The following is a 12276-nucleotide window of genomic DNA, read 5'->3' on the forward strand; positions in this document are numbered from 1 at the left end:
TGTAGTGGGTACGCTTTACTCCTGTATCTGACATAAATCTCTTGCTCTGTTAATAACATGATTTGGAAATAAATGCAGTTTGGCCTTTCTTGTATACTTGGCTTGACCTACCTTCATCCACAACACTAGCTCACACAATCATTCTCTGGAACAGGGCAGGCTTTGCTTTTGATTTTTTGTTGTTTCATTTTTCAACTGAATTCAATTGAGTTGCTGAATGTTCTTGATTTTTACTAAATGATGAGAGAAAGTTTGTCCAGGTTGCTCAGATGTTTAAATTCAATGCATAAATTGCAACTCGTGCATTTGTAACTGAAAAAAAAGTAATTTCTATACTGGGGAGAGAGAGAAAGGAAGGATAGGAATGAACTTTTTTTTTTTTTTTTTTTTTTTGGAATAGCAAAAAGACTATTTTTTATATGAGCTTTTCTGTATTTTACCTTTTTATGTCCCTTATATTTAATTTTCAAGTATTATCCCTGAAATTTCTGTAATACAGTTCATGGCTAGTCTCCTTTGCCCAGCTTAAAAGAAAGCTATTTAAAAACATCAAGTATTTGAGAATAAGCTATTGTTGGGGAAAAGGAAAAAAATAAAATAAAAGAAGGCCCTCTGACTATCTTTCTTTTTACTGGCACTACTCCTGGCTGATTCAAAAAGGGACATTATTTAAGCCTTCTGTAGCAGCCCTCCAAATTTCTGGAGAATTTCAACTTTTACTGTTTTCTTTGTTGTTGTTGTTGTTTGATTTTTGTTTTCTGTGTATTCTTATATTTCTGTATAGGTCTGGTGTTTACTTCACTAATTACAGTCTCTGACACATCCTTTGCTTAGTGCTTCAGCTTTAACTGATCAGTATTACCAAGTACTTCCAACTGTTTCCTGGGCTCCTTTGTAACTAAAATGCATTGTTTACTTTCAGGGTTTTCCTTCTAGGGTGATATACTTTATTACTTAATTGATCTTAAGGAAAACAAACAAACAAAAATTGTTTTCCTTTTGCGTGTGTGAATTTAATAATATAAAACCCCTTTAAGTATAAAGAATGTTCAGCTTTTGGCCTTATGAGAAGTCTTTGATGTTCCTATGAGATCTACCAATGAGATTTTACTGCAGGTAAAATAGACAAGAGGTTTCCTTTGCGTTGTAAGTGCCCAAACCATCATGCATCTTGGCTGCTTATTAAACTAGACTATTAAACTAGATGAACCAGTGGAAACGCAAACACGTGATTTCTTAGTAAGGTGTTTCTAATAGGAAAAATGGTCCTATGTATTGGGCCAGTTATTCAAATGAAATGCATCCAGTGAATATAATTAGGCATATAATGAATCAGAAGATACCATGCCTGTTGGCATGGAAGTTGTCCTGATAATCTTACCTGCAGCTCAGATGTCTTTCAGATAATGGGAACAGGCACTATCTCTTTAGCACTATCACCTGTATCAATCTATGTATGCTGAGAATAACCGTTCTCAGATGCACACACTCTGTAACGATTAGGCTGAGAAGAGTTAAAATGAACAGGTATGTTAAAATTGATTGTGCCCTTTGTGGGTTTTCATTGTTTAGTAAGAGAGTTGAAAAAAGGTGTGTTTTCTATTGTTTGTTTGTTTGTTTTCTTTTCTTTTTGTGCCGATAAGATACTTGAATGTCTATATCAAGTCTAAATTTGGTCTAAATATCATCTAAATTATCTGTTTCCCCTTTTGAATGGACTGTTCAATCTTCAGGAGAGATTTAGTAATAAAAGTGCCTCATATTAAACAGGGCTAAAAAGCTCTGCAGGTTAAAGCTGTATCTTTCAAAAACTAAATTTTACATTAAATTTGCAGCGGAGACTTATTTCATTTGGGGTCAGTCCTATATTTTGCTGGGTTTGCACAAGAATAAAATCATGCAAATAATACACTGAAGAGCCCTAAAGAAACTCCCTCGCTAACTCCTTTTCCTATCACCTTCCCCAGCTTTCCAATGCCTCTATAAACTTGCACTTCTATTTTGCACAAAATTGAATGATTTCAGAACTCCCTTTCACTGTATATTTGGGCAAAATTTCCCATCACAGTTGCAGCATCAATGATCAAGCTATAATTGGTTGTGATCTTATGCTCCTAGTAATTGTGTCTCCCCTAGCTTGAATGCGGATAAAACTTCTATTAGACTCTGAAGGACTCAGACTTCAACCCAGTCTTTCTAACTGAAAAATATGAAAAAGTAGAAGCAGCAGAATATGCTCAGCAGGAGCAATATTGCATTTGAACAGATACGCTTAATGCTTTCAGTTTACAGTAAGGCCTTAGTCTTTGTTGCCAGTGTATGGCACAGGCATTAGCTTTAGATGTGGTAGAAGGAATTTTTTCCCAGATGGCAGAATACGACTAGATATTTTCTGTGATCTTTTGTGCTACTCCAATTCTTTCTAAGGAGGATACATGCAGCAGAGAGAAATTCTTGTGCTGTTCTCAGCCCTTCCTCAACCCCCGTCCCAGTGCCTGAAATCTGTGGGGTAATGTGCACTCTTAGAAGTGTGCTCCTTTAGAAACACCTCTACTACTTCACCTTAACTTTACCCTGCAATTCTTTATTGTCTAAGACCCTATACCACTCCAAAAAGAACGAATCTTTGCTCTTCACTTCATAGCATTTCTTTTACTTCTGTTGTAGGTTTGACATTTTGCAGAGTTAGTCTTTGTGGCTTTGAAGAATGTGAGGGTACAACCAGGTAGTGAAATGTATATAGATTTTCCAGGGAAATGCAAACAAATGAACATTAAAATAATCTTGTAAAATGGAATGAGACCATATAGTCTGATCTTCAGCAAAGGAAAGAATAGAAATTTTCCCATAGTAATTTCTGCATCAAGCTCAGTGCTTGCCTGCTGTGAGCAAACATCTATATCAATATCATCTGTTTGCATACCAAAAGAATCTAGTATAATTAATTTACTGTTGCTTACCTGACATCACACATTTCCTGACTTAGATGTTTCACAGTAGGGCTGAGCTCCCGTCTCAATTTGCAGGAACATTCTGTAAGAAGATTCTCTAAGAAGAGCAGAACAGGGTTTACCAGACTCATTAACTGTTTATTACAACTGCCGGTGTTATGATCAATACATAAATTTTGAGCTTCTCCAGTAACCATAAATGCTTTGTTTCTTTGACAAATATTGCAGAACACACACACACACACAAGCATTTGCAGGATTGATTCTATGGATAATATCTTTCATTCTAGTTGCTTTCAACCCAGTATTGCATTCAGAAAGCTCTGGTGGACGTTATACATATACATCATCCTCCTTATCCTTTTATTTTTGGACTGGCCAGCCGATGTAGCTCCTACTATCCAACACATTGCATTCAAAATATATACCAAACTTTGTCTGTGGTTGTTTTTTGTTTGTTTGTTTGTTTGTTTTGTTTTGTTTTCCTACTTGCCTTCAGTGCTGAAAACTGCATAGAATAACTACAGTACAAGGCTGCCTGATTTCATTCTCTTCTCTATTTCCATTAATGCTGTCAGCTTCTCTGCCCCCTGCTAGTAAAACAGACTAAGTTAACATTTTCTACTAAGCAGGGCTACCAATTCTTGTTGCAAATGGTGTTGTGAAGCTTCCTGTTTAATTAAATGAAGTTATTTTTTGCTTTGGTGAGAACAGAATTTGGTTAGCTTAGGACCTGAATAACTTACTAATGTCAAATATTGCTTTGTCAATTCTTGTATGCAAGACAGAATAAAATTACATATATGAAGACATTTTAAAATACAGAAGAATAAAGTAGTAGAAAATTAAGAGACAGCTCATTAGTCCTTTTGGTGTTGTTACTGAAATGTCATGATTACGTTACCACATTGAGACTGAAATTAAAAGTAAGGAGTAAAATCTATTTTAATATTTGCCCTTGTATGTAATTCTTAGATAGGAAGCAGCTTGCATATAAAACCAGAAGAGAAAAACAAATATCTAATTCAAAGAAGCCTGAATGTAATAGTGTTGACAATACCACAATTCCAAAAAAGCCCTTGTCCTCTTATTTTTAAATCTCAGTATGCTTTAAAAGAAAGCTTAGAAGAAAAAGAGAAAGGGTAGAGCAGAATTGCCATGAAACTGGTGGCTTCCCATACGTGTTGAGTTTCTGTGCTCATCTGTTCAGAGACTCTGTGCAAAGTAATCATAGGTGTAATGTAAAACAAAATAAAATTGCATTTATAATAATCCTAATGGGATTTGGAAGGTATTTCTTAAATCATATACTCATTAAAAATAAATTCAAAGAGCATTCCATTGAACAACATATCTACAAGCAGTTATTTCCAACTTTTCCATTAACTGAAAGTATATCAGTGCTTTCTTGTTTCATGGTCAGAGTTGAGTTTCTTTGGCCCCACTGTTTCTGAAGTGTTCAGATCAAGCTAAATGGCTTCACATTGTTCAACATCTTTCCAATTTTCTCCTGCAGAAAAACAGATAGAATATATGCCTTGCCAAGTGCTAAAATGGTAGGATCAAGTGTTGAGTTTCAATCTCAAGTTTCAATCTGTTTCACATCTTGTCGTCTGATTTACAGTATCATTGTATCTGTTGAAATAGGTGGTTAAGCAGCCTTTATCATAAGGCTTTATGCTCACAATAATGCTAACAGTCCAAAATAGTATAATTCTCTGAAAAAGAAGCTTGAAGCAATCTCTGAAATCAGACACAACAGAGGCTCCTTGTTCTGGCACTCAATGAGGTAGCAAGGAAAGGTAGCAAGGAAATATATGCACTAAATGGTGCTTTTAAGGTGCAAAGACGGCATGTCTTTGTGTATTTTGATTATTTTGCATGGTATTAAGAGAGTACAATAAAAGAGAAAGTCTGGTTCCTCTTTTTCATATAAAAATAAACAGTAAGACGTTAAAATATTTCATAAAAGATAGCTCTGTGAAATGTAATGCTTGGACTTATAGAAAGACCCATTCTTCCTTCCTTGCTTGCTTGCTTCCTTCCTTCCTTCTTTTCTGTCAATTCATTTTTTAATAAGGAAAGGTTGTTGCGAGGGTCCTGATGTCAAAGGCTCACTTCATCCTGGGTAGTAAAAATAAAATTCTTGTTTAAGTACAAGTTTATTAGTCTATGACAATTTTCACTATAGCAACAGAGCAAGTATTGGTTTTACCTTCGTGAAGACAAAGCTCTTTTGAGTTACAGTAATGATGATTTTGTTGTCTTCTTTTGTTGAATAGGAATAATCTGAAGGAAAGAACAGGGAAATTAATCAGAAGGAAAAAATGGGATGCTGTTAAAAGCATCCTTTTTCCTCGTTTTACAAAATAAATCAAAACTATGGAATAGAAAATCTAGAACACAGTAAAGCATGAAAAGGTGGCATCTAATTCAGGGAGAAGGTGAGACAAGATAGAAGTGAATTTTAATAATAATAATATATGTTTAAAAAAAGCAGTTGCTATAGAAAGGACATTTAGCTGATCTCAAGAAACTATTTAAAGTTTTTAAATAAGTTCAATAGGAAGAAAAGTATCAAAGTTCTTGGAGTACTGTGTAGATATTAATGAGTAATGACAGTTATTGCAAAGACTGTGAGCCATCTTCTTTTATGTAAGTTACCAGAACTTTTAGTAATGGCTTCAAGTTTTAGTAATGGTTTTAACAGAGAGGTGAAAGTACTGGGTCTTTTATCTTCAAGGAGAAAGACAAGCAGATTAGCTAGCTGGTTACTCTGTGTGAAGTGGTAAGATCTTTCCTCTAGCCATCTTGAACTACAGTTTTTCATACTTTATTAAAATGTAAGTATTTGCATTTTTCCTTTAAAGATGTTGAAAATTGAGAATCTCACTGGAAGAGCCACCCACACAGACACACAGGTCCATATATTTCTGAGTTCAAAAACATAGCAATTCTGTGTTCAGGCAGTTTAAAAAATGCCATTAATATGTTTATATGTACAATGTATTCAAATACAGATGGAAATTCATGGCTTTACATGACTTCTCCCCATATGGTCTTGAAGGAATTTGTTCTCTATCAGACTAACAATTGCTAACTATTGCTAACAAATTCAGGTTACTCCATGAGGAAGACAATACACTTCAATAAATTTGTACTGGTGCATATTCAGTATGCAGGCTAAAACTTTGTGGCTTCCTCATGTCACTGTTGTTGTCAAAGTTTGTGCTTTGTAATTATTCATCTTTTACTGTACAATTAAAATTAAAAGCAGTAGAGTATCACTTTTTTTTTTTTTTTTTTTTTTTAAACTCTATAGTATTATTTTATTCATGGTAAATAACATTTGATCTTGATCTCCATATTTCTACAATTAAGCCATATTACAGTGAGTAAACAATGCTCCAGGCATATCTGTCTTCAGAAACCTCACAGTTTTGAAATATTCCTGGAAAGGGAAACTGTATAGTTTTATTGCCAATTCAAATGGGTGAAAATAGATCCCATCAATCTTTTATTTTCTTTAATAATTCAGAAAATTTCATGAATCAGCAGGTAATTGGTTCTTACAGACAAGTCTCTGAGCATTTTTTCTAGTATTCAAGAGTTCTATGGATTTATGCCTCTGCATATAACAGTTAGTGCCTTTAAACAGGGACATTAAAAATTTTCCACTTACATACAAATGACCTTTTAAACAGCACCTATGATTGATTTGCAGTAGGTAAAATAACATCCCCCTTACTCCCTGGTATTTAATTTACCTGACAGAACTGTCTCTCCCAGGTTTTCTCAGGGGATTTTGAGCAAGCTATTCTCGGGATTATTGTGTATCAAATTACCATCATTTCTAATGAAGTAGTAAATTAGAGGTGCTGAGTAGATAACTGTTAATTTGGATATTCCTAGCTGACTTGAACGCTTGTCAGTCATTCTCATACATGTATTTGGGTCTGAAGGGAGAGAGAGGTTGAGCAGACTGAAATATATATATATATATATAGTAGTGGTTTAGAAACCCATAATGGTTTCATGTGTCTCTAAAAATTAAAAATATGTGCATGGGATTATATATCTTCCTGGATGTCCAGGGCAAATTAAGCTCCTAATTCTCTTTTGAAAATAGTATCTAGTTGTTAAATCATTCGATAGTTTTCCCCTAATGTTTCTTTATTTTCTTCTGCTCAGAGTTTGCACTGGAAATCTGCAGGCTGACTCCAGGGCAGGTGGGCTATGCAGAGCACTCTTCATGAAGGGCTGCTGCTCTCTGGTTCCTTCCCTTGCAGTTTTGAAGCATTCATATCTTCAGATGAGTGATGGCTCCCTGCATCTTAATCCTCTTGTTGGTTAGACTGATCAAAGTGGAATTATTCATCCATCCACTGGACTCCACGCCCTAGTGACAGCCACATGCCCATGCAGGGACAAGAGCATGAGCTCCAGCACTGGTGAAGCCTGGTTTCCTGTGGATGATCCTTGAGGCCATTCTCCTGGGTAGGTTTGCTGATATGTCTTAAGCATGGCATCTTGTTGCCATCACTATTAACTCAATCACTCTTCTCTATCTACTTTGATGAAATTTCAATGAATTTACTAGCTTAGGATAGATCTGTCAAATGGAACAGGTTATAAATTTGGTGTAACATGTTTGGAAGTTATAAAGACAGCATGCATATGCACCTACATTATGATGATTAAAGGAAATTATTTCTTTACAAAAGCAAGCTTTAAAAAAAAGGAGGGGGAAGGGGGCTATTCATTTTGGTCACAAAGTTGAACATAATAAGGTTGAGATAGAATAACTATAATTAATAAACCAAAGCAACTTAATTGAACAAAATCAAATTGTTAGGTTTGCCAGATGTCTACTACTAAACCAAATAAAAATCAGATTCCCTGGCTTCATTGCTGTTTTAACCTGAATGAAGGATGTTGCATTTTTTCAGTATAGCTTTAGTCTGCCTTGTTCTTCTCATTCTCTACTGAGCAAAAATGATAGTAGAAAATATAAAAAAAAATAAAGAAATTGGGAGGAAAAAAAGAAACAACCACCCTTGCGTTAAAAAGACCAAGAGGCATAAAATACCCTGGAGAAAATGAAATAAATGTAATTAAAATGACCTTTTCCATGTTAAAAATTATTTTCTAGTGAAGCACAATCTATTGAAGTAGTTCTATTACAGAAGATTCTTCATCATAAATCCTGTATTACAGGATCAGTGATTTAATCAAAAAGACTGTCTTAATGAAAATGCTAATTCTTCATTTGGGTTAAAAAAAAAAAAGACACGGAAGCCTTGAATAAAACCCCCAAGCTGGCACTGTGACACCTGAGTCCTGCATCAGACCTCACTCCTGTAGCCAAGATCTCTATGCCACAAAAATATATGTTCTGTTCCTCTTCTGTGCATTGATTTGTTAGCAGTGATGTAGCAAGTCTAAACTCAGGACGGAGGATCACTTCGTGAGAAGTAATCTTTGCACAAAGCCTGGGGTTGGAAAGAGTTATCTGTATTTCATATCTAATATTCTTCACAGGCTTGGTTCTAGAATTTATGTATTCACAATGGTGTCAAATACTATTGCTAATAAAACCTGAGGCATGCTGTTAGAAAGGTACATATCACAGAGGGCATGACAGTGTAACTGAGGATACATTTTCCATTCTTTGTGTTGCAGAACGGGAGTTCTCTTCCAGGATAACAACTTGCAGTCACAAAACATATCACCAGAAAATGAACTAGAGGCACAAATCAAAGCACCTGCACCAGTAGCTACACGCATAGTATATTCGATGAGAGAACTTTTCCTCTCCGAAATTTGACCCCAGCTGTAGTTCAGTCAATCAGCATCAGTCTCAACTGTGTTTAGGGCACATCTGCTTTTCTTGATGAGACACTAGAAGCAGATTTATTTGTTTGCAAATGAGCTATTAGATTATACCTTCCTGTATACCTTCCTTTAAGACCTTAAAAGTACATGTAAATGCATTCACCATTGGGTAGACCTTTGTAACATTAATTAATCTGCTTGCATCTCATGAAGAAGGGATGACCTGTTTGTGGGATCATAGAGAAGTCACATCTGTGAGAACTGATTGTTTTGAATGAAGATTCACTTATGGGACAAGCACTTCCAGTTTTACCAATCACTAAAGCTACAAGGAGCATATTAATGATTAATTCATAATCACTTTTGATTTGTAATGTAGAATCAGGCCATTTACAATCTTATCAATTTCTTATCACTGCCTCCAGACCTGAACTGAGAACTCTAAATGGTTGCAATCTGATTCTGAAAAATTCAATATAAAATGAGATTCTGACATAAACTGTCCATGATATGATGAAAGGGTGTGTATGATTTTTCTTCAGCAGAACTAAGCTGTTTTTGAGCGTAGGAGGCTGTCTTCAGGACTCTGATAGGGAATTTGTTTTTATAGGACTAGGGTGTTTTACAGAGATTGGTATATTGCATCTAATATCCAATTCTGCAGACACGGAAACATATGACTTCGACATAAGTAGATGTACTCACACAAGTAAAATTGCTCTCCGATTGTACTGTTAGTAGGTTCCTAATTAATGACTGTGGTTCTGGTGTTTAGTAAATTAAGACAGAACAGAAGATTGCTGTTGATACAATTATGTCAGGGAGTTTTGCAATTACTGTTCAAAATTTCATCTTAGTACTTCATTCAACTCCTCCTTCCCATGCTAATGATTAAGGTCCCTAGTCACAAAACATCCATTAAATCGCGTGTGTTGTTTGAAGCATTGATATACAGTCCCATCAGTTACTGTATAAGCTCTTATTTCACCTTCATTTACTAATATAGTCTTCAATATTAAATACTGATGCAAGCAAAGTAGAAAAAATGTCCCCACCAACATTTCACATGTTGTGTAAACAAGACTGATGAAAACTGACTCATCTGTGCCCACTTAGAAGATTAGTGTTGTACAACCTTTCTTAATTACTTTTTAATCTTATCTTTGAATTCCTTCCTATCCTGACTGTAGGCAATGCCTCCCACCCTGTCATACAAACTCTTCCCTTTCTGCTGAGCAACCAGCACTTACTTCATCGGCACTGAACTTGTCAGCTGAAGTGAGGTGACACATCTCTATGTTGCTATGTTGCTATATAAGGCAAAGAGCCTTTCATGACACACAGCTGCTACGCAGCCCCTGTGAAGTTTATGCTTCTCACAGCCCCACAGTCTTTATTCCATTACCTGCAGGGACTAGTTGTGTTGCCTTCACTAATCACAACTTGGTGGTAAGACCTGAAGATATTCGCCAAACTCTTACTTTATATCTTTGGGACTATCTCACTAATATGTAACTAGTCCCCGTGCTTGTTTCACATGCACCTTCTCTTGCTTGCTTCTACCACACCTTCACACTGCCACAAACATGAAATTCCCTTTATCTCAGTGTAACAAATTATCTTAGATCCAGGACTGATATTTCTTTTGCCAAAACCAGTGAGAAAATGCAGAGGAAAAATATTCTGTGTTTGGTGGCCAGACATTCACCACTATTTGTGACTGATAAAATGAGATGAAAATTGAACTTTCATTTCCAGGCTCTTTAGATGAGCATGCTAACACAAGACTGTCCTGTGCTAGGCTTTCTCTTCTTTTTGTATTCACAGAGAAGCTTAGAAGGGACTTGGTTTTATTTAAAGATGAAAGAAGACATTTTTTCTTCCTTTACAAAAAAGAAAAAGTTTTTCATTTGGAGTCTGAATATATACATGATGTGAAGAAGGATCTCAGTGTGATAAGAGCAGCATCTTTCCATCGTGTGGCTGAGCCACAAAGAGCAGTACTAATGGGATGGGGAAGTCCTACTCTTCCTGATTCTGGCCCGTTCAATTCTGATTGTGCACTGCCAAACATCACGACATTGCCAGATTATAACAATGTCAAGGTAAAAAATCACAGTAGAAAGTGCAAAAATGTCCAAACCCATTAACAGACCTTTCAAAGCATAAAGGATTTCTGCAAGTGAGAAGGAGCTAATGTGATGGAAATAATTATAAGCCTGTAGTATCATGCTTGCATTTAACTGAAGTATATCAGAATTGCAAAGGACACTATTTGAAATATACTTAGCAATGTAGAGCATAGATACTATTAATAGCATTAAAGGAATACAAATGTATTCAGCCAAATGTCACAAATCTTACTAAGTGTGTATAGAATATGCTGGTTTCGCACAAGGATTGAAATTAATAGGCGTGACCTTTTTCTGACTTGCCTTTCATCCTCATAAATTCAACATGTTTGCAAAACAGGCTCAGCGGGATTTGTTTGTGATTTTTTTTTTTTACATCAAACACAAAAAAAGTTACATTTTTTTAAGTCCTAGTAGTCTTTTAAATAACAAATATTGTAACAAGCTGTATCCTCCCTGAGTCATAGTAGTATTAGCAGGTTAGCATCTAGATTTATTTACAAGCAAGCATCCATCCTTGGATTAGCTTTTCCGTTAGACTGTCTGGAGGGTATTCATAGACAATAGACAAAAGTGAGAAAGTCTAACCTGAAACATAGATGGTATTAATTACACTGCATTCAGAATGCAGTGAGGGCACTTTTAAGTGGATGATTTTCAGCTTCCAGTATCCCCTGGTCAAACATATGCACAGGTATGATGATGATAAATCCTGTATCCCACTAGGCACTCATTTAATTCAAGATTTTCTATTCAATAGAGGCCAATGATAATATTTCAGAGAGAGAAGCAAGAGCTCTGCTGCAAAAAAAAAATTATTTGTTCCTTTAGAGAATATTTTCCTACCTCCTGGCAACCTGCAACTAACTAATGTCCTTAATCTCACTGATTTGCATCATTTGTTTTATTTTTTGTATTTTAAGTTCACGTTATCTATTTGTATAACTAATCCTTTCAGGAACAGTGGTAATCTCTGTACTTGCATGTTGTGAGTATTGCAGTTTGAGCAATATGCATTGTAGAACATATATTTCATTTTGCATGTTTTTAAGGTAAGTCTTTCCCTAGTGGTAACCGTTGTGTGTAAAGGCGTAAACAGACTGAGCTTCCATGAATTTCTGAATATTTCATATGGATATTCAAGTGCTCCAGGAGTTTCCTAAGCATTTGGTGTCCTTAGCAATGTTTCTTCTTCCAACCATGTCAGCAAAAATACCTCTGAAATTTCACAGGTTCTGTTTCTCTAGGCATTGATTTTCTGGCAAGAGACTATGGGGGTCCAGAATAAAATGCAGCTTCTTCATACAAATGACATTAAAATACAAAACATCAGACTTCTTCACAGCTTGAGATGTGGT

At 35.6% G+C, this 12276-nt stretch overlaps 1 long non-coding RNA gene across 5 annotated transcripts in view; it reads left to right on the top strand.

Moving 5' to 3' along the window:
• The window catches only part of LOC106019074 (uncharacterized), a 178158-nt gene that overhangs the window by 78628 nt on the left and 87254 nt on the right, over window positions 1-12276 (top strand). For 4 of the 5 annotated variants that reach the window (XR_002404995.4, XR_011804487.1, XR_002405005.4 and 1 more), the window contains exons 3-4: window positions 7143-7180; window positions 7306-7448. This is a non-coding gene — a long non-coding RNA (uncharacterized lncRNA). Of the gene's footprint in view, window positions 1-7142; window positions 7181-7305; window positions 7449-8633; window positions 9518-12276 lie in introns of those variants that run through there. The other variant, XR_002405000.4, reaches the window with a different exon arrangement.

The sequence above is a fragment of the Anas platyrhynchos genome, chromosome 21 (assembly GCF_047663525.1).
Source record: "Anas platyrhynchos isolate ZD024472 breed Pekin duck chromosome 21, IASCAAS_PekinDuck_T2T, whole genome shotgun sequence".
NCBI lineage: Eukaryota > Metazoa > Chordata > Aves > Anseriformes > Anatidae > Anas > Anas platyrhynchos.